General features: G+C 41.5%; 1 long non-coding RNA gene across 3 annotated transcripts in view; it reads left to right on the top strand.

Annotated features, from left to right (window-relative positions):
• Nucleotides 1-20,058, top strand: part of LOC147354994 (uncharacterized) — a 398,573-nt gene that overhangs the window by 208,930 nt on the left and 169,585 nt on the right. Inside the window, exon 4 of one of the 3 annotated variants that reach the window (XR_015143930.1) lies at nucleotides 13,867-14,059. The exons of the other annotated variants lie outside the window; for them this stretch is intronic. This is a non-coding gene — a long non-coding RNA (uncharacterized LOC147354994). Of the gene's footprint in view, nucleotides 1-13,866; nucleotides 14,060-20,058 lie in introns of those variants that run through there. 3 annotated transcript variants of the gene reach the window in all.

Below are 20,058 nucleotides of genomic sequence, written 5' to 3'. Positions count from 1 at the left end.
GCAAGAGTGAATGTCGACATTCTAGGAATCAGCGAACTGAAATGGACTGGAATGGGTGAATTTAACTCAGATGACCATTATATCTACTACTGCGGGCAGGACTCCCTCAGAAGAAATGGAGTAGCCATCATGGTCAACAAAAGAGTCCGAAATGCAGTACTTGGATGCAATCTCAAAAACCACAGAATGATCTCTGTTCGTTTCCAAGGCAAACCATTCAATATCACAGTAATCCAAGTCTATGCCCCAACCAGTAACACTGAAGAAGCTGAAGTTGAGTGGTTCTATGAAGACCTACAAGACCTTTTAGAACTAACACCCAAAAAAGATGTCCTTTTCATTATAGGGGACAGGAATGCAAAAGTAGGAAGTCAAGAAACACCTGGAATAACAGGCAAATTTGGCCTTGGAATACGGAATGAAGCAGGGCAAAGACTAATAGAGTTTTGCCAAGAAAATGCACTGGTCATAGCAAACACCCTCTTCCAACAATACAAGAGAAGACTCTATACATGGACATCACCAGATGGTCAACACTAAAATCAGATTGATTATATTCTTTGCAGCCAAAGATGGAGAAGCTCTATATAGTCAGCAAAAACAAGACCAGGAGCTGACTGTAGCTCAGACCATGAACTCCTTATTGCCAAATTCAGACTTAAATTGAAGAAAGTAGGGAAAACCACTAGACCATTCAGGTATGACCTAAATCAAATCCCTTATGATTATACAGTGGAAGTAAGAAATAGATTTAAGGGCCTAGATCTGATAGATAGAGTGCCTGATGAACTATGGACTGAGGTTCATGACATTGTACAGGAGACAGGGATCAAGACCATCCCCATGGAAAAGAAATACAGAATGGGAAAGACTAGAGATCTCTTCAAGAAAATCAGAGATATCAAAGGAACATTTCATGCAAAGATGGGCTCGATAAAGGACAGAAATGGCATGGATCTAACAGAAGCAGAAGATATTAAGAAGAGATGGCAAGAATACACAGAAGAACTGTACAAAAAAGATCTTCATGACCCAGATAATCACGATGGTGTGATCACTGACCTAGAGCCGGACATCCTGGAATGTGAAGTCAAGTGGGCCTTAGGAAGCATCACTACGAACAAAGCTAGTGGAGGTGATGGAATTCCAGTTGAGCTATTCCAAATCCTGAAAGATGATGCTGTGAAAGTGCTGCACTCAATATGCTAGCAAATTTGGAAAACTCAGCAGTGGCCACAGGACTGGAAAAGGTCACTTTTCATTCCAATCCCAAAGAAAGGAAATGCCAAAGAATGCTCAAACTACCGCACAATTGCACTCATCTCACACGCTAGTAAAGTAATGCTCAAAATTCTCCAAGCCAGGCTTCAGCAATATGTGAACCGTGAACATCCTAATGTTCAAGCTGATTTTAGAAAAGGCAGAGGAACCAGAGATCAAATTGCCAACATCCGCTGGATCATGGAAAAAACAAGACAGTTTCAGAAAAACATCTATTTCTGCTTTATTGACTATGCCAAAGCCTTTGACTGTGTGGATCACAATCAACTGTGGAAAATTCTGAAAGAGATGGGAATACCAGACCACCTGACCTTTCTCTTGAGAAATTTGTATGCAGGTCAGGAAGCAACAGTTAGAACTGGACATGGAACAACAGACTGGTTCCAAATAGGAAAAGGAGTACGTCAAGGCTGTATATTGTCACCCTGTTTATTTAACTTATATGCAGAGTACATCATGAGAAATGATGGGCTGGAAGAAACACAAGCTGGAATCAAGATTGCCGGGAGAAATATCAATAACCTCAGATATGAAGATGACACCATCCTTATGGCAGAAAGTGAAGAGGAACTAAAAAGCCTCTTGATGAAAGTGAAAGTGGAGAGTGAAAAAGTTGGCTTAAAGCTCAACATTCAGAAAACGAAGATCATAGCATCTGGTCCCATCACTTCATGGGAAATAGATGGGGAAACAGTGGAAAGAGTGTCAGACTTTATTTTTCTGGGCTCCAAAATCACTGCAGATGGTGACTGCAGCCATGAAATTAAAAGACGCTTACTCCTGGGAAGGAAAGTTATGACCAACCTAGATAGCATATTCAAAAGCAGAGATATTACTTTGCCAACAAAGGTTCATCTAGTCAAGGCTATGGTTTTTCCTGTGGTCATGTATGGATGTGAGAGTTGGACTGTGAAGAAGGCTGAGCACTGAAGAATTGATGCTTTTGAATTGTGGTGTTGGAGAAGACTCTTGAGAGTCCCTTGGACTGCAAGGAGATCCAACCAGTCCATTCTGAAGGAGATCAGCCCTGGGATTTCTTTGGAAGGAATGATGCTAAAGCTGAAACTCCAGTATTTTGGCCACCTCATGTGAAGTGTTCACTCATTGGAAAAGACTCTGATGCTGGGAGGGATTGGGGGCAAGAGGAGAAGGGGATGACAGAGGATGAGATGGCTGGATGGCATCACTGACTGGATGGACATGAGTCTGAGTGAACTCTGGGAGTTGGTGATGGACAGGGAGGCCTGGCGTGCTGCGATTCATGTGGTCGCAAAGAATCGGACACGACTGAGCGACTGACTGATCTGATCTGATCTGATCTGAAAAATAAAACCTCTCACTGTTTGCACTGTTTCTCCATCTATTTGCCATGAATTGATGGGACCAGATGCCATGATGATAGTTTTCTGAATGTTGAGCTTTAAGGCAACTTTTTCACTCTCCTCTTTCACTTTCATCAAGAGGCTCTTTAGTTCCTCTTCACTTTCTGCCATCTGCATATCTGAGGTTATTGATACTGCTCCCAGCAATCTTGATTCCAGCTTGTGCTTCATCTGGCCCAGAGTTTCTCATGATGTGCTCTGCATATAAGTTAAATAAGCAGGATTACAATATATAGCCTTGACATACTCCTTTCCTGATTTGGAACCAGTCTGTTCCATGTCCAGTTCTAACTGTTGCTTCCTTACCTGCATACAGATTTCTCAAGAGGCAGATCAGATGGTCTGGTATTCCCAACTGTCTCAGAATTTTCCACAGTTTGTTGTGATCCACACAGTCAAAGACTTTGGCATAATCAATAAAGCAGAAGTAGATGTTTTTCTGGAACTGTCTTGCTTTTTCGATGATCCAACGGATGTTGGCAATTTGATCTCTGGTTCCTCTGCCTTTTCTAAATCCACCTTGAACATCTGGAAGTTCACGGTTCATGTATTATTGAAGCCTGGCTTGCAGAAGTTCGAGCATTACTTTATTAGCATGTGAGATGAGTGCAATTGTGCAGAAATTTGAGCATTCTTTGGCATTGCCTTTCTTTGGGATTGGAATGAAATCTGACCTTTTCCAGTCCTGTGGCCACTGCTGAGTTTTCCAAATGTGCTGGCATATTGAGTGAAGCACTTTCACAGCATCATCTTTTAAGTGTTGCAATAGCTCAACTGGAATTCCGTCACCTCCACTAGCTTTGTTCATAGTGAGGCTTCCTAAGGCCCACTTGACTTCACATTCCAGGATGTCTGGTCTAGGTGAGTGATCACACCATCGTGGTTATCTGGGTCATGAAGATCTTTTGTATAGTTTGCCACCTCTTCTTAATATCTTCTGCTTCTGTTAGGTCCATACCATTTCTGTCCTTTATCGAGCCCATCTTTGCATGAACTGTTCCCTTGGTATCTCTAATTTTCTTGAAGAGCTCTCTAGTCTTTCCCATTCTATTGTTTCCCTCTATTTCTTTGCATTGATCACTGAGGAAGGCTTGCTCTTCTCCCCTTGCTATTCTTTGGAATTCTGCGTTCAAGTGGGTACATCTTTCCTTTTCTCCTTTGCCTTTAGCTTCTCTTCTTTTCACGGCTATTTCTAAGGCCTCCTGAGACAACCATTTAGCATTTTTGCATTTCTTTTTCTTGTGTTAGGTCTTGATCCCTGTCTCCTGTACAATGTCATGAACCTCTGTCCATAGTTCTTCAGGGACTCTGTCTATCAGGTCTAATCCCTTGAATTTATTTGTCACTTCCACTGTAAAATCAATCATAAGGGATTTGATTTAGGTCATAACTGAATGGTCTATTGGTCTATTCATACTTTCTTCAATTTAAGCCTAAATTTTGCAATAAGGAGTTCATGATCTGAGCCGCAGTCAGCTCTTGGTCTTGTTTTTGCTGACTGTATAGAGCTTCTCCATCTTTGGCTGCAAAGAATATAATCAATCTGATTTCGGTGTTGACCATCTGGTGATGTCCATGTATAGAGTCTTCTCTTGTGTTGTTGGAAGAGGGTGTTTGCTATGACCAGTGCATTTTCTTGGGGCCCAGTGTGGCAGCATGCAGCTGACTGGGTTCCCAGGAGAGACTGACCAGCTTTAAGGAACTGGAATAAAAAGTTATTTCCTACTTTGGGCTACCGTTCAGTTCAGTTCAGTCGCTCAGTCGTGTCCAACTCTTCGTGACCCCATGAATCACAGCATGCCAGGCCTCCCTGTCCATCACCAACTCCCAGAGTTCACTCACACTCACGTCCATCGAGTCAGTGATGCCATCCAGCCATCTCATCCTCTGTCGTCCCCTTCTCCTCCTGCCCCCAATCTCTCCCAGCATCAGAATCTTTTCCAATGAGTCAACTCTTCACATGAGGTGGCCAAAATACTGGAGTTTCAGCTTCAGCATCATTCCTTCCAAAGAAATCCCAGGGCTGATCTCCTTCAGAATGGACTGGTTGGATCTCCTTGCAGTCCAAGGGACTCTCAAGAGTCTTCTCCAACACCACAGTTCAAAAGCATCAATTGTTCGGTGCTCAGCCTTCTTCACAGTCCAACTCTCACATCCATACATGACCACAGGAAAAACCTTAGCCTTGACTAGCCGGACCTTTGTTGGCAAAGTAATGTCTCTGCTTTTGAATAAGCTATCTAAGTTGGTCATAACTTTCCTTCCCAGGAGTAAGCGTCTTTTAATTTCATGGCTGCAGTCACCATCTGCAGTGATTCTGGAGCCCAGAAAAATAAAGTCTGACACTGTTTCCACTGTTTCCCCATCTATTTCCCATGAAGTGATGGGGCCGGATGCCATGATCTTTGTTTTCTGAATGTTGAGCTTTTAGCCAACTTTTTCACTCTCCACTTTCACTTTCATCAAGAGGCTTTTGGGCTACAATGAACTCTTATTATTTATGACATTATTTTGGAAAGTCTGGTATGTACAAGAGCCTTATATTCCTGGTAAAAAGGAGGAACACAGAAGGAAGGGGAATGTCTGTTCTGGGGTGGGGGGTGGGTTCAAATGCTGGAAAGAGAAGAGTTAAATCTGAGGTCTGACAGTGAAAAGAAGCAGGAAATTAATAACAGTGGTGGGCACTCAGCCCCTTTTAAATACAGGCAAATAGGGGAGGTTGTGGAGGTCTTTCCACCTGAGCCATCTAACTCAGGTATTAAAGGGAGAAAGTGCTACTCCAGAGGGATTGAGGACTTGGGAACTCTTGGGTGGCAAATATTCGAGTTACAGCGAAAATTGTAGCATAGAATGATAAATTTGCATAGACTTGATCAACTTTGCACAGAAGCCTGGGGTTTAGGGAGAGTTCCCCAAGAAGGGCAATGAGAGCTAGCTGTGAAGCTGAGGGTGGGGAAGGGAGGTGGCTTCCCAGGTCAAGGAAGGTGCAGAAGCCCAGAGCTGTTCAGGCAATTGCAAGTTCGTTTCTAGCACCTGAAAAATCAAACTGAAGTTGGTGACACTAGAAGGCTGGTGAGCAGGACCAGGAGACTCACCCCAAAGAAATTTCTTTTCTTCTGCCTTCCTTTTTTTTTTCTTTTGGACACTTAACCAATAAGAGTTTATTTTCTCACAGTTCTGAAGGCTAGAGGTCTGAGATCAAGGTGGGGACAAGGTTGGTTTCTCTGAGGTACTCTCTCCTTGGCTTGAAGATAAACATTTTCTTTCACTTTCTTCACCTGGTCTCCTCTCTGTATCTGGATCATAACTGCTTCTTTTTATCACACATTATCTTATGAAGATTACTGGGTTCCCATAGTTCATACTTAAAAACGGCTCCTTCCTGGAAGAAAATATATACAGATTTCCATCCCAGAGAGTCCTATGAAACATAATTGTATACTTTATAAAGGTAAATTTTATAGTGTGTGAATTATGTCTCATATTTAAAAAAATAAGCAAATAGGACATAGAAGAAAAATATGGGATTATTTTTTAACAGACACACTCTTATGGGCTGAATTGTCTCAAAGAGCTAAGCTGTGCCCTTGGCCCCATTCTGACGGTAGTTGGGGAGTCAGGGGAGGGGGTTTTCTGAAGGATTCTGCCAAGAAATGCCACTTAAGACATTTTTTTTTTGTAAGTATAGTTGATTTACAATGTTACATTATCCTTAGGTGTACAACATAATTATTTGATACTTTTATAGATTATACCCCATTTAAATTTATTACAAAATAATGGCTATATTTTCCTGTTGTTTAATCGCTAAGTCGTGTCTGACTTTTTGCAACCCAATTTACTGTAGCCCTCCAGGCTCCTCTGTCCATGGGGATTCTCCAGGCAAGAATACTGGAGTGAGTTACCATTTCCTTCTCCAATATTTTTTTGTGCCGGTCAATATATCCTTGTAGCTTTTTTATTTTATACATAGTAATTCATATCTCTTAATTCCATACTCCTATCTTGCCCCTTTCCCCATTGGTAATCAATCAGTAATTTGTTATCTGTAAGTCTGTTTCTGCTTTGTTATACTTATTAATTTTTGCTACATTTTAGATTCCACATATAAGTGATAACATCTTTTTTAATTTTATTTTTTTATTGGGGTATAATTGCTTTACAATGTTGTGTTAGTTTCTGCTGTACAACGAAGTGAATCAGGTCTGTGTATGTATATGTATGAAGGGTGGAAGGAGAGGGTGGGAGGGAGATTCATGAGGGAGGTGATAATATCTTGTAAGCTGTGTTTATGCACATGACAACTTAAGTCCTATTTAGAGTTGGCTAGGAAAGGGCTGCCAGAGAAGGCGATGGCACCCCACTCCAGTACTCTTGCCTGGAAAATCCCATAGGCGGAGGAACCTGGTAGGCTGCAGTCCATGGGGTCGCTAAGAGTCGGACACGACTGGGTGACTTCACTTTCACTTTTCACTTTCATGCATTGGAGAAGGAAATGGCAACCCACTCCAGTGTTCTTGCCTGGAGAATCCCAGGGACGGCAGAGCCTGGTAGGCTGCTGTCTATGGGGTCACACAGAGTTGGACATGACTGAAGTGACTTAGCAGCAGCAGCAGAAACAGGAAAGGGCTGCAGGCTTCTATGGAGGCTCTTCCCACCTCTTTGCCCTCCTGCTGTAACTTCTGATCATCTCAGACTCTCAGACCACATCCTAGGGCCAGGATGTCCTCCTACCCCTTGGGGCATCCTGTGACCTGGTCTGGTCTTCCTGTTCTCTCTTCTTTTCCTTATCACAGATCCTTTGTCACTGTCTGGAGGCCTTGTTCTTTGTTCTGTCAAAGAAGAACTGGTGAAGCCCATGCTCCTTCTGAGGAGCATCTTCTCAGCAGGGCCCAGGGGAGGTGAACTTGCACTGACTCTTCACCTTCAGCCAGCCACAGTCTCTGCTTCAACTCCAGCATCTGGCCTGCGACACAATATTAGACCAACACAAAAATCTACCTAATCATTGCAACCACTTCTATATTATTCCAATTTACAGATGAAGAAATTAAACTCCAGATGATTATTGATCTTATATGAGGTCACATCCTTGCAGAGTGGCCCACTGAGGATTTAAAGGGAGGGGGTCTCATTCTTTTACAAGTGGTTGACCAGATTTCCCAGCACCACTTGTTAAAGAGATTGTCTTTAATCCATTGTATATTCTTGCCTCCTTTGTCAAAGATAAGGTGTCCATATGTGCGTGGATTTATCTCTGGGCTTTCTATTTTGTTCCATTGATCTATATTTCTGTCTTTGTGCCAGTACCATACTGTCTTGATAACTGTGGCTTTGTAGTAGAGCCTGAAGTCAGGTAGGTTGATTCCTCCAGTTCCATTCTTCTTTCTCAGGATGGCTTTGGCTATTTGAGGTTTTTTTGTATTTCCATACAAATTGTGAAATTATTTGTTCTAGCTCTGTGAAGAATACTGTTGGTAGCTTGATAGGGATTGCATTGAATCTATAAATTGCTTTGGGTAGTATACTCATTTTCACTATATTGATTCTTCCAATCCATGAACATGGTATATTTCTCCATCTATTAGTGTCCTCTTTGATTTCTTTCACCAGTGTTTTATAGTTTTCTATATATAGGTCTTTAGTTTCTTTAGGTAGATATATTCCCAAGTATTTTATTCTTTCCATTGCAATGGTGAATGGAATTGTTTCCTTAATTTCTCTTTCTGTTTTCTCATTATTAGTGTATAGGAATGCAAGGGATTTCTGTGTGTTGATTTTATATCCTGCAACTTTACTATAGTCATTGATTAGTTCTACTAATTTTCTGGTGGAGTCTTTAGGGTTTTCTATGTAGAGGATCATGTCATCTGCAAATAGTGAGAGTTTTACTTCTTCTTTTCCAATTTGGATTCCTTTTATTTCTTTTTCTGCTCTGATTGCTATGGCCAAAACTTCCAAAACTATGTTGAATAGTAATGGTGAAAGTGGGCACCCTTGTCTTGTTCCTGACTTTAGAGGAAATGCTTTCAATTTTTCACCATTGAGGATAATGTTTGCTGTGGGTTTGTCATATATAGCTTTTATTATGTTGAGGTATGTTCCTTCTATTCCTGCTTTCTGGAGAGTTTTTATCATAAATGGGTGTTGAATTTTGTCAAAGGCTTTCTCTGCATCTATTGAGATAATCATATGGTTTTTATTTTTCAATTTGTTAATGTGGTGTATTACATTGATTGATTTGCAGATATTGAAGAATCCTTGCATCCCTGGGATAAAGCCCACTTGGTCAGGGTGTATGATTTTTTTAATGTGTTGTTGGATTCTGATTGCTAGAATTTTGTTAAGGATTTTTGCATCTATGTTCATAAGTGATATTGGCCTGTAATTTTCTTTTTTTGTGGGATCTTTGTCAGGTTTTGGTATTAGGGTGATTGTGGCCTCATAGAATGAGTTTGGAAGTTTACCTTCCTCTGCAATTTTCTGGAAGAGTTTGAGCAGGATAGGTGTTAACTCTTCTCTAAATTTTTGGTAGAATTCAGCTGTGAAGCCATCTGGACCTGGGCTTTTGTTTGCTGGAAGATTTTTGATTACAGTTTCAATTTCCGTGCTTGTGATGGGTCTGTTAAGATTTTCTATTTCTTCCTGGTCCAGTTTTGGAAAGTTGTACTTTTCTAAGAATTTGTCCATTTCTTCCACGTTGTCCATTTTATTAACATTTTCTAACACCATACACAAAAATAAACTCAAAATGGATTAAAGATCTAAACATAAGACCAGAAACTATAAAACTCCTAGAGGAGAACATAGGCAAAACACTCTCTGACATACATCACAGCAGGATCCTCTATGACCCACCTCCCAGAATATTGGAAATAATAGAAAAAATAAACAAATGGGACCTAATTAACCTTAAAAGCTTCTGCACATCAAAGGAAACTATTAGCAAGGTGAAAAGACAGCCTTCAGAATGGGAGAAAATAATAGCAAATGAAGCAACTGACAAACAACTAATCTCAAAAATATACAAGCAACTCCTACAAGCTCAACTCCAGAAAAATAAATGACCCAATCAAAAAATGGGCCAAAGAACTAAATAGACATTTCTCCAAAGAAGACATACAGATGGCTAACACACACATGAAAAGATGCTCAACATCACTCATTATCAGAGAAATGCAAATCAAAACCACTATGAGGTACCATTTCACACCAGTCAGAATGGCTGCGATCCAAAAGTCTACAAATAATAAATGCTGGAGAGGGTGTGGAGAAAAGGGAACCCTCTTACACTGTTGGTGGGAATGCAAACTAGTACAGCCACTATGGAGAACAGTGTGGAGATTCCTTAAAAAACTGAAAATAGAACTGCCTTATGATCCAGCAATCCCACTGCTGGGCATACACACTGAGGAAACCAGAAGGGAAAGAGACACGTGTACCCCAATGTTCATCGCAGCACTGTTTATAATAGCCAGGACATGGAAGCAACCTAGATGCCCATCAGCAGATGAATGGATAAGAAAGCTGTGGTACATATACACAATGGAGTATTACTCAGCCATTAAAAACAAAACATTTGAATCAGTTCTAATGAGGTGGATGAAACTGGAGCCTATTATACAGAGTGAAGTAAGCCAGAAGGAAAAACACCAATACAGTATACTAACGCATATATATGGAATTTAGAAAGATGGTAACAATAACCCTGTGTACGAGACAGCAAAAGAGACAGTGATGTATAGAACAATCTTATGGACTCTGTGGGAGAGGGAGAGGGTGGGAAGATTTGAGAGAATGGCATTGAAACATGTAAAATATCATGTATGAAATGAGATGCCAGTCCAGTTTCAATGCACGATACTGGATGCTTGGGGCTAGTGCACTGGGACGACCCAGAGGGATGGTATGGGGAGGGAGGAGGGAGGAGGGTTTAGGATGGGGAACACATGTATACCTGTGGTGGATTCATTTTTATATTTGGCAAAACTAATACAATTATGCAAAGTTTAAAATTAAAAAAAAATAAAATAAAATAAAAAATAAAGGGAGGGGGGTCATCCTCATGACCATGGTTGACATGAACTTCAAAAAAGAAAACAGCAGTGTGTGTCAGTTCCATATTCTGGTATTTTGATGGAGAAATATGATTGGACTAGGATAATTAAATGGATACATAACTTGTTGAACAACCATATATAAAGACACTGATGGATGAGTTGAGGTGGGCCTGGAGCAAGATGCCTCATGGCTAGCTCAGTGTTAAGTTCTCAATCATGTCCTCCTCAGCAATTTTATGACTGGAACAAAGATATATGGGTAATATTTAATATTTAATTTGTAGTCATACAAATGCTGGAAGGATAACAAAACTGACAGACTCATCATTCAAAATGGTCTTAACAAGCCAAAATATTGGGCTGAATTTTCTCCAACTTTTTAATAAAAATTCCATACATGAAAAAAGATTTAAGGAATACCATTAATGGACACTCAGGTACTGAGTACTTATATTAAACCATGGTTAATATTTTGTCAATTTCTTTACCTCTCTTTCTAAATATTCTTCTTACAATTTGAAAGAAAGTTGCAGACCTCATAAAATTTGACTGCTAAATACTTCTCTGTCTTCTAAAAATACATCCTTTTATATCTAATTCTAATATCTAAAAAAAATAGCAATTCCCCAAGATCATAATATCCAGTCTATATTCAAAATTTTTTGGTTTTTTTATTCTGGTAAAATATTTGTAACATAAGCAACATACCTTTTTGATCATTAAGCAACCAGTTCAGGGGCATTAAATACATTCACATTGTTATACAACCATCCCTGCCATTCATCTCTAGAACTTTTTCATCATCAGCATCACCTCAATTATTGACTCACTGAAGTTGATTTGAGATTTTGTAGGAACAGTGCAAATAACACTTGGATGTAAAAGCCAGCTTCATAAGCACACGGCTGAGGACATAGGAACATACGTGTAGCATGAATATAATAGAGCTAGAGATTTTAGTCTACAAGTTCAGTAAGTTTGTGAATGTCAAGAAGTGCAGAATTAGGCTGAAGTATAGTCCTGGACTCAGAGAAGAGAGAAGTCTGTTTTCTGCACTGCTCAGGCCCTATTGGGAATATTGTGTCCAGTTCTGGGCTCCATACCATTAGGGAGTCATAAAACTGCTGTCTGGAAGATGAGGGGGTTTTAAAAAGACATCATCTGAGAAAGACAGGAAGAAACTGGATATTTGGGGCTTGTGAAAAAAATAAACATTGATACCTTAAATAAGAGATGTCATTTTAACTGCCTTGGAATATTTAAAGAACTCCCATTTGGAAAGTATATTTGTCTAAGGGGTAGATCCAAGGCTAATAAGAGGAAGGTGCCATGGGAAAAGCTTCAATTCAGACTAATAATTTAATCAGAATGGCTGGAGTTGATTGAAAGTGTTGCCTTAGGAAGTAGTTTGTTCCCTGTCACAAGTGGCATTCATTGTAATACTTGGCAGAGGAAACCCAAGCTTTGAGCAGCTTTTGGGATGAAATGACTTTTGGATCTCTTCTGGACTATATTTTGTTTAGGATTCTTTTATTGGCCTGGCCAAAAATTTGATTTGGGTTTTCTATAACAGCACATGGAAAAACCGGAACGACCAACCCATAGTTGCAAGAAACAGACCCCAAAAGTACCTTCTTAGGTAAAAGAAAAATCTCTTGAAAGAATGCTTGAACTGTTGTGTATGAGCCGTGGCATGGACGAACACTGAAACTCAAGTAGGGCAGACCACTCTTGTCTCTCTGTCTCTTTTTTCCTCCCTCCCATCTGTCCCCATCTCTGACTTGCTCTGTTCTCTTGCTCACTCTTTTTCCTCTCTCTCTCTCGAGCTCTGGCCTCAATCTTTCTCATTGATTTGGCAGCAGCCTGGTTAGAGAAAAAGGCTGCTGACTGTTTCTGAATCTTAAGATGTTTGGTTGAAAACTCCTAGAGAAAGACTGTGTGACCAGTCAACTCTGGCCAGGGCGGGGTGGGGGAAGGTGAGGACGAACAAACTGGCTTGAACCGTCAGGTTGTGAACTCTCCCAGGTAACAAGGCACTCTATGATGAAAGTTCAAACGCTTCAGAGGACAGGGGTGAGCATTAAGACCCTGTCCTGTCTTAAATGACATAAACGGCCAGTCCTGAAGGAAAATCACACAGTCTGCAGAGTCCTTCGTGGCGACCTCAAGCCACCCTGGAGGAGAAGCTGCTGGGAGGTCACCTGGATGGGCCACATGAAATGTTGAAACATACTTGGGGGCTGCTAGGAAATCCCTGACACCCACAGGGCGGCCAGGAATGCAGCAAGTCAAGTAAGGCTTTCTTTTCTAAGAAAGTAGCGGGGAGCCATGGGACAAGGGCAATGGTGCACGCCCGGCTTAGGCTCTGCAAACATTTGCTTGGTGGCTGAAAGCCAGGGGCGAGGCCTGGGACCAGGGGACCAGAGGATGGTAGCCGCTATCCAAGCATTTTAGTGGAAAAGTCCATTCTTCCTTGTCATGTAGGAGAACTGAAGTTCCAAATAATCTTGAACTTGGGAATTATCTGACTCCTGATATTTCGTCTCTTCTCTAGATCAGCAGTCCCCAAAGTTTTTGGTACTAATTTCATGGAAGATGATTTTCCCACAGACCAGCCTGGAGAGGGGATGGTTTGGGGATGATTCAAGTGCATTACATTTATTGGGCACATTATATTTATTATTATTACATCAGCTCCACCTCAGGTCATCAGGCATTAGATCCTGGCAGTTAGGGACCCCCGCTGTATACACCATCCTGTGTCTGAGAAATGACCTTTACAAAAGACTGCCTGACTTCCTAGGCATCTATGGTTTCAGCAGGACCTGGACTTGGCTCCCAGAGGGAGGGACAAATGTCCCCAAGCACCAGCTTATGCGGTCATAGAAAGGACACTAACTGAAGAACTTTCCATTTTAATTTTTGTACTAGTTGTTTTTAATTTGCTGACTATCATGTGCATGCACACTCATTGTGCTATGAAATTATTCATTTGTGGGCAAATTCTATTAATATAAGTCATAGCGGGGAATTCAGAGACACATAAACACATAACATGTCCCTGGAGTGAAGTCCCCTCCCTGGGCTACTGTGTACCTTCTGGCTTTTCATGGCCTATCTCTGTTTCTCCCTCTCCCTCTAAGGCTGACCTGCAACAGGACCATTTCAGGAGTGGAGAAAGGCTTCGGAATGAATGGCTGTTAGTGCAGATACTCTGGCTTTTGTCTAATCCACTGTGGAAGTGGGAGGAGAGTGATGATGATGGTGGTGCTGATGACAACAAGGATGAAAATAGGTTTCAGGTGGATCTGCTTAGCTGTTCCCAGAATGTCGTACAAATGCCAGGGTAACCAATGAAATAAAAGGTAAAGTCAGAACACACCGCTGCTTCTCTGAAAACCCATAATGGGAATGTCAACGGTTTGAATGTTTCATTACATTTTATTTTTTATAAGATGCTTCAGGGTATAGAAAGAATCAAAAGTAATGGTTAAAACATGGAGGAGCAGGAGTGATGAGTCCTGGAATTGAAAATAATCATCACCCTTGGTTACTGTGGGTAAATAATATACTATAAAAACCTTGGGAAGAAAAAGGCAATGCCTGAAAATAGTAGCCCCGACATAGATCTAAACAGGTCTACAAAAACCAGTTAGGACGAGAGAGAGAGACGACCTGACTTTCTCTTCCCAGACACTGATGCCAGGAAATAGAACAGGGATGCCATTTGGGGGAATTTGCTACAGAATGTCACAGTGGCTGCAGTGACAGCAAACATGCTCTGGTGTCACAGTGAGTTGTGGACGGGACCTGTGTCTCTGACAAATGTGCCTTGTGTGAAAGCTACAGCATGTGAAAATACATGGCTTTTCCCCTCCCTGCATCTCTTGATATGGAACACATAATCTGTGGAAGACGTACGCATGTTCATGAGCAGAATAAATCAAGAGTGAGCCCAGCCGGCTTGGGATGGGAAACACAGGCCAAGAAGAGGGCCCACTGCTTTTCTGCTATGGCAATCTGTTAGCCTCCAAAAAGTTCATGGCCATCGGTGAGCTTCTAGAGGATCCCTGGAAGAGGGAATGGCTCCCCACTCCAGTATTCTTGTCTGGAGAATTCCATGGACAGAGGAGCCTGGTAGGCTACAGTCCATGGTATTGCAAAGAGTCAGACATGACTGAGCTATTAACACACTTTCTAGAGGGTGGCCATGTGCCTTTTTGATTCAGTCAGCAACACACTTTTAAAAGTGACTACCTGGATGTTGGAACTTAGGCAGTATGTGGGAAAATGGTACAAATTTCCTCCATTGAATAGTGTTTTAAACACCAAAGGCTACTTGTTAGACAATTTGAGCACTGTTTATGTGAAGAGCATGGCCACAGGTACCTCAGGGAGGCTAATGTGGATCATGTGCAACTTGTCAAGCAAGACTTTCAGCTTTGCTGGCTGTGACCAACTCTTAACACATTTTACATTGAAAATGCATTATACGCACATGCAAAGAAACACACACACACGATTTTATGAAACAATAATGAGCCTAGCAATGGGCATTGCTCTCTAATTTTCCCATTCTATTCTATTTCCTCCCTTCCTCTTTCTCTTTCTTTCTTTTACATATTAAATTGGTTATGGCTTACTGTTTAAACAGCTCTGCATTAAAGGGCAGAGAGATGCAGCAGAGCATCTGTGCTGTAGCCAACAGGCTGATCATAAGCCCTAGGAGAGAAGAGGCATCCTTGACACCTAGCACAGGCATAAATGTATCACTACCTGTAAAAAGCTGTTAAAGATGTGTACTTCTGGGTATCTCTGTGAGAATGAAAGGATCTAGAACAGTGCTTGACACATACTTGGCCATCCTTTTTATTGGTAATATTATGACTAAAGGCTCAGTGGCAGTTTCTGTAAAGCACAGCCAATTTACTTGTCCATTCTTTTACTCATTTACTTCTGTAATGCTTCATAAATTTTCTGAACAATGCCAAGCATTTGACATTCATTACTGGTGGCTCAGTCAGGAAAGAATCCGCCTGCAGTGAAGGAGACTACCTGCAATGCAGGAAACTTGGTTTTGATCCCTGGGTTGGGAAGCTCCCCTGGAGGAGGAAATGGCAACCCACTCCAGTATTCTTGCCTGAGAAATCCCATGGACAGAAGAGCCTGGTGGGCTGTAGTCCATGGGGTTGCACAGAGTCGGACATGACTTAGTGACTAAACTAACTGCTATTGTTATCTTCTTAGCAACTCTATGCTGCTGCTGCTGCTGCTGCTAAGTCACTTCAGTTGTGTCCGACTCTTAGCGACCCCATGGACTTCAGCCTACCAGGCTCCTCCGTCCATGGGATTTTCCAGACAAGCAACTCTATGAGACAGGGACTATTAGTCTCAGTTTATAGATGAGGCTATAAAGCTGAGCTACCTGCTGAACATCTAGTCTTTGACATCAAAGTCTAAAGTATCATATGGAGGGAAGTGGAGTTGAATATAAGGTATTTTAGACAGATAAATTGGCAGTTGCAGAAGTTTAGGGAACGATCCTAACACTTTATTTCATATATATTGTTTCCCTTCTCACTTTTGTGAACACTGTGAATTGGATAAGTGTAAAGAAGGTAGACAAGATACACATCATTTGTGACATAAGAAAGGAATAAGAGAAGTATGGTTTACTTCAAGTTCCCACACAACTACTTTCTTTCAGAAGCTTCTTCTCAGTCCTACGTATGTGATTCCATTGTAGTGGGCAGATTGGAATCATCCAGAAGTGACTGAAGCTCCAAATTGAGAGAGGTCAAGGAAATGTGACAAGAGGTAGATTATCTGTAAAGCAGGAACAAGAGGCAGCCAAAGTCAAATGGGAAAATTTGAGACAAGGAGGACCAAGTAAATAAGAACATTTAAATGGATAAGGTATTGTCAATTATCTGGATCTGGTATTGTCAGGGAGTACAGGCTGGATGGGCAGTGATTAATTTCCTAGGATGGGTTTTCTCAGCCCAGATGCAACTTTTGAAGGACTGGGGCTATCCCATCTTTGACCTAAGTCTTTTACGTTCAATAAGGGTGGACATTATAGCCACCAAGTTCAAGAGCTGGTGGCTCTTCCTTTACATAGAATTTCACTCCTTATTAATTATGACTTAAACTGCTTCTTGAAAATTGCTTTTCCAATTTATATCCTCTGTGAAGTGAGGCACATTTCCATATATCATATGAAAATATTTCACATTTACTGGGCTTCCTGTTTGGTTCTCCAAGATGAGATTTGAAAAGCAATCCGCTCTTGCTTGTCTTGAAGGAGACCAAAGATTATTGATTGATCATTTAGTTTGGGGTCACAGGAAAATAAGTTGCACTTAATGCTACATGGCCTATCCCTGAAGGAGATGTTTAAGGTGTTCGTAATTTGTTAATTTAGTTTTGGCTGTGCTGTATCTGCACTGCCGGTCTTAGGCTTTCTCTAGTTTTGAGTGGGGCCCACTCTCTAGCTGTGGTGGGCAGGCTTCTCATTGTGGTAGCGTCTCTTGTTGAGGATCATAGGCTCTAGGGGAGTGGACTTCAGGAGTTTTGTCTCATAGCTTCAGTAGTTGTAACACACGGACTCAGTTGTTGTGGCACATGGGCTTAGTAGCACCACAGAATGTGGGATCTTCCCGAATCAAACCCATGTCTGCTTCACTGGCAGGCAGATTCTTAACCAGTGGACCACCAGGGAAGTCCCTATAATTTATTAACTGGACTAATTGCAAAGTGAGAACCCATCTCTTGTGGAATGTGATGGGAATTTCCTTGCTAAGAATGTTCTTGTTACAAGCTTTCACTCTTCTCTGACTTTCCTGTGAAGTTTGCTGCACATTTTTTGCTGATACATCCTTGACCCATCTTAAGTCATGTCTTCCCTACTTGGGGCCTTCTCTAACACCAGAGAGCTCCACTATTATCAACCTCCCTTTCCATTTCTAGGAAGCCTCTCAGCAGTCTCATCTAACTACCAATTATACCCACACGTACATGTGTGCACATCTTTAAATTATTAAACCTGGTACACCATGAGCCATGGGTACTGGCCTTAACAGACCACTTGCTATTGACTGATGAATAGTCTGGCTCATTAGTCTTTCACACTGGCATTCCAAATCACACATATCTAGGTAAAGGGAGATGTTCCTTAGTACGCCCTGTTGGTAGAAATGGGAGGTTTTCAATCAGAATTCCTAGACTGTCCTTTGAATCACATGCTCTGACCTGACACTTCCCTTCTGCTGATGGCACTTCTTGTTTTGCTGGGAACTCATGGCCTCCCATCTGCTCTTCTTTGTCCACTGCTCATTGTTACTGCCAGCAGTTTTATTCTGTTAGTTTCTCTGAGCTGATGTCTTTACCAGTGAAGTGTCCTTACCTCCTTTATTGTCCCTTTTTCTGCTGAACTCTAGTATGTGTGTGTATGTGTGTATGTGCACGAGTATGCATGTATGTGTGCGTGTGTGTGTATGTGTGCGTGTGTGTGTATGTGTGTGTGTGTGTGTTAGTCACTCTGTCCTGTCTGACTCTTTGTGACCCCATATACTGTGGCCCGCCAGGCTCCTCTGTCCATGGGATTTCCCAGGCAAGAATACGGGAGTGTGTTGCCCTTCCCTTTTCCAGGGGATCCTCCCGACTCAGGGATTGAACCCATGTCTCCCACATTGCAGGAAAGTTCTTTGCCATCTGAGTCACTAGAGAAGCTGAAGCTCTAGTATATCACCAAACGGACTTGCGTGGGAATATATGTTTACTGAAAAGCTAGGGAAGTGAAATAACACGGCAGCGACTCCGCAAGTCTGTGTGCAATTCTTTAGACCCAATATTTACCACTCATGTTCGTGCTTAGTCGCTTAGTCATTTCTGACTCTTTGCAACTCCATGGGGTCACAGGCTCCTCTGTCCATGAGATTTTCCAGGCAAGAATTCTGGACTGGGTTGCCATTGCCTTCTCCAGGGGATCTTCCCAACCCAGGAATTGAACCAGGGTCTCCTGCATTGCAGGTGGATTCTTTACCAGCTGAACTACCAGGGAAGCCCAACATTTACCACATCCCTACCCATTTTCTAGGGGAAAAGTACTCAGAAGTTAAACTCTTCAGAGAAATTTCTCTCTAGTGGGGTTTCTCAATGTTGGCGCCATTGACATTTTGCACGAGACAGCCCTTTGTTGTGGGCTTGTCCTATGCATTGTAGGATGGTTAGCAGCATCTTCGATTCTATCCACTGGATGCCAATAGCACTTTTCTATTGATAGCACTTTTGGTCATTTTGATGACCAAAAATGTCTCCAGACCTTACCACATGTCCCTGGGGAGCCAGTATCATCTCTGGTTGAGGACCAGTGCTCTCAACAGACTTGCTCTTCAAAATGTGGTCTATAAAGGAGTAGCAGGATCATTACCCAGGACTTTGTTAGAAATGCAGACTCTGTCTTGCCCCAGGTATACTTCATCAGAGTCTGCATCCTGACATGATTTCCTTCTTTTGACCTTAACCATTTTGAAGCCCTGCTCTAGAGAATGTCTCCTATTTCTGCTCCATGGTCAGATCCATCTTTTTCTCAGATCTCCTAATAGTTCCTGGATACATTTCCACCTTTTTGGAAATTCTTCAAGCTGCTCATAGGCATTTGTGCTAACTCAAGAGCCATGGCTGGCCCACTTCCTTCCAGCAGTTCTTCCCCTCAGTTCTGAGTTATTAATGCTATAACAATGCCTCAGAGACTCTAGTTCTAGAATAATATTCCAGAAGACAAGCCTGGGCTGGAGAGGGTAGGAGGAATTTGGGTCAATAAGCCTGTAAGGATAGCTCAGATGGGTACTGATGTTCCATGTCTGTCCGCTTTGAAATTTCCTTGCTTGTGGGATTTGAAATTAAGCCTAGACTGATTCCATAGATAAGGCTGTTATCCATCATCTACTTATAATATACTTGGTAATCCATGAAATTCATAATCTATGAATTGGCAGTAGGAAACACGGCCAGTCTATCAGCCTTTTACCAATGACTCTCCTCATTTTCAGCAGTCCTTAAGAGTACAATATCATGGTTTAACACTCCTTCCCAATAAATTAGTTTAAATACTTGAATACTGTACCAGCAGGGCTCATAGGCTTTTCTTATTTTGACACCTAATATCCAGTTTCTTTTAAAATTGTTGTTTTGTCATCTATTTTAATTTTATTGAAATTTAGAACTGGGACATACACATACTTTCAAATATTTATAATCTTTGAATTTCAATTCATAGGTCATTTCTAAGCAATTAAGACAACTAACAAAATGCACATACATACATACATACA

This window comes from Bos grunniens, chromosome 17, assembly GCF_055505025.1.
Source record: "Bos grunniens cultivar Pamir isolate PY7600 chromosome 17, Bosgru_T2T1.0, whole genome shotgun sequence".
Classification (NCBI taxonomy): domain Eukaryota; kingdom Metazoa; phylum Chordata; class Mammalia; order Artiodactyla; family Bovidae; genus Bos; species Bos grunniens.
Note: the sequence above shows the minus strand (reverse complement) of the source record. Positions and strands in the feature narration are given on the sequence as shown.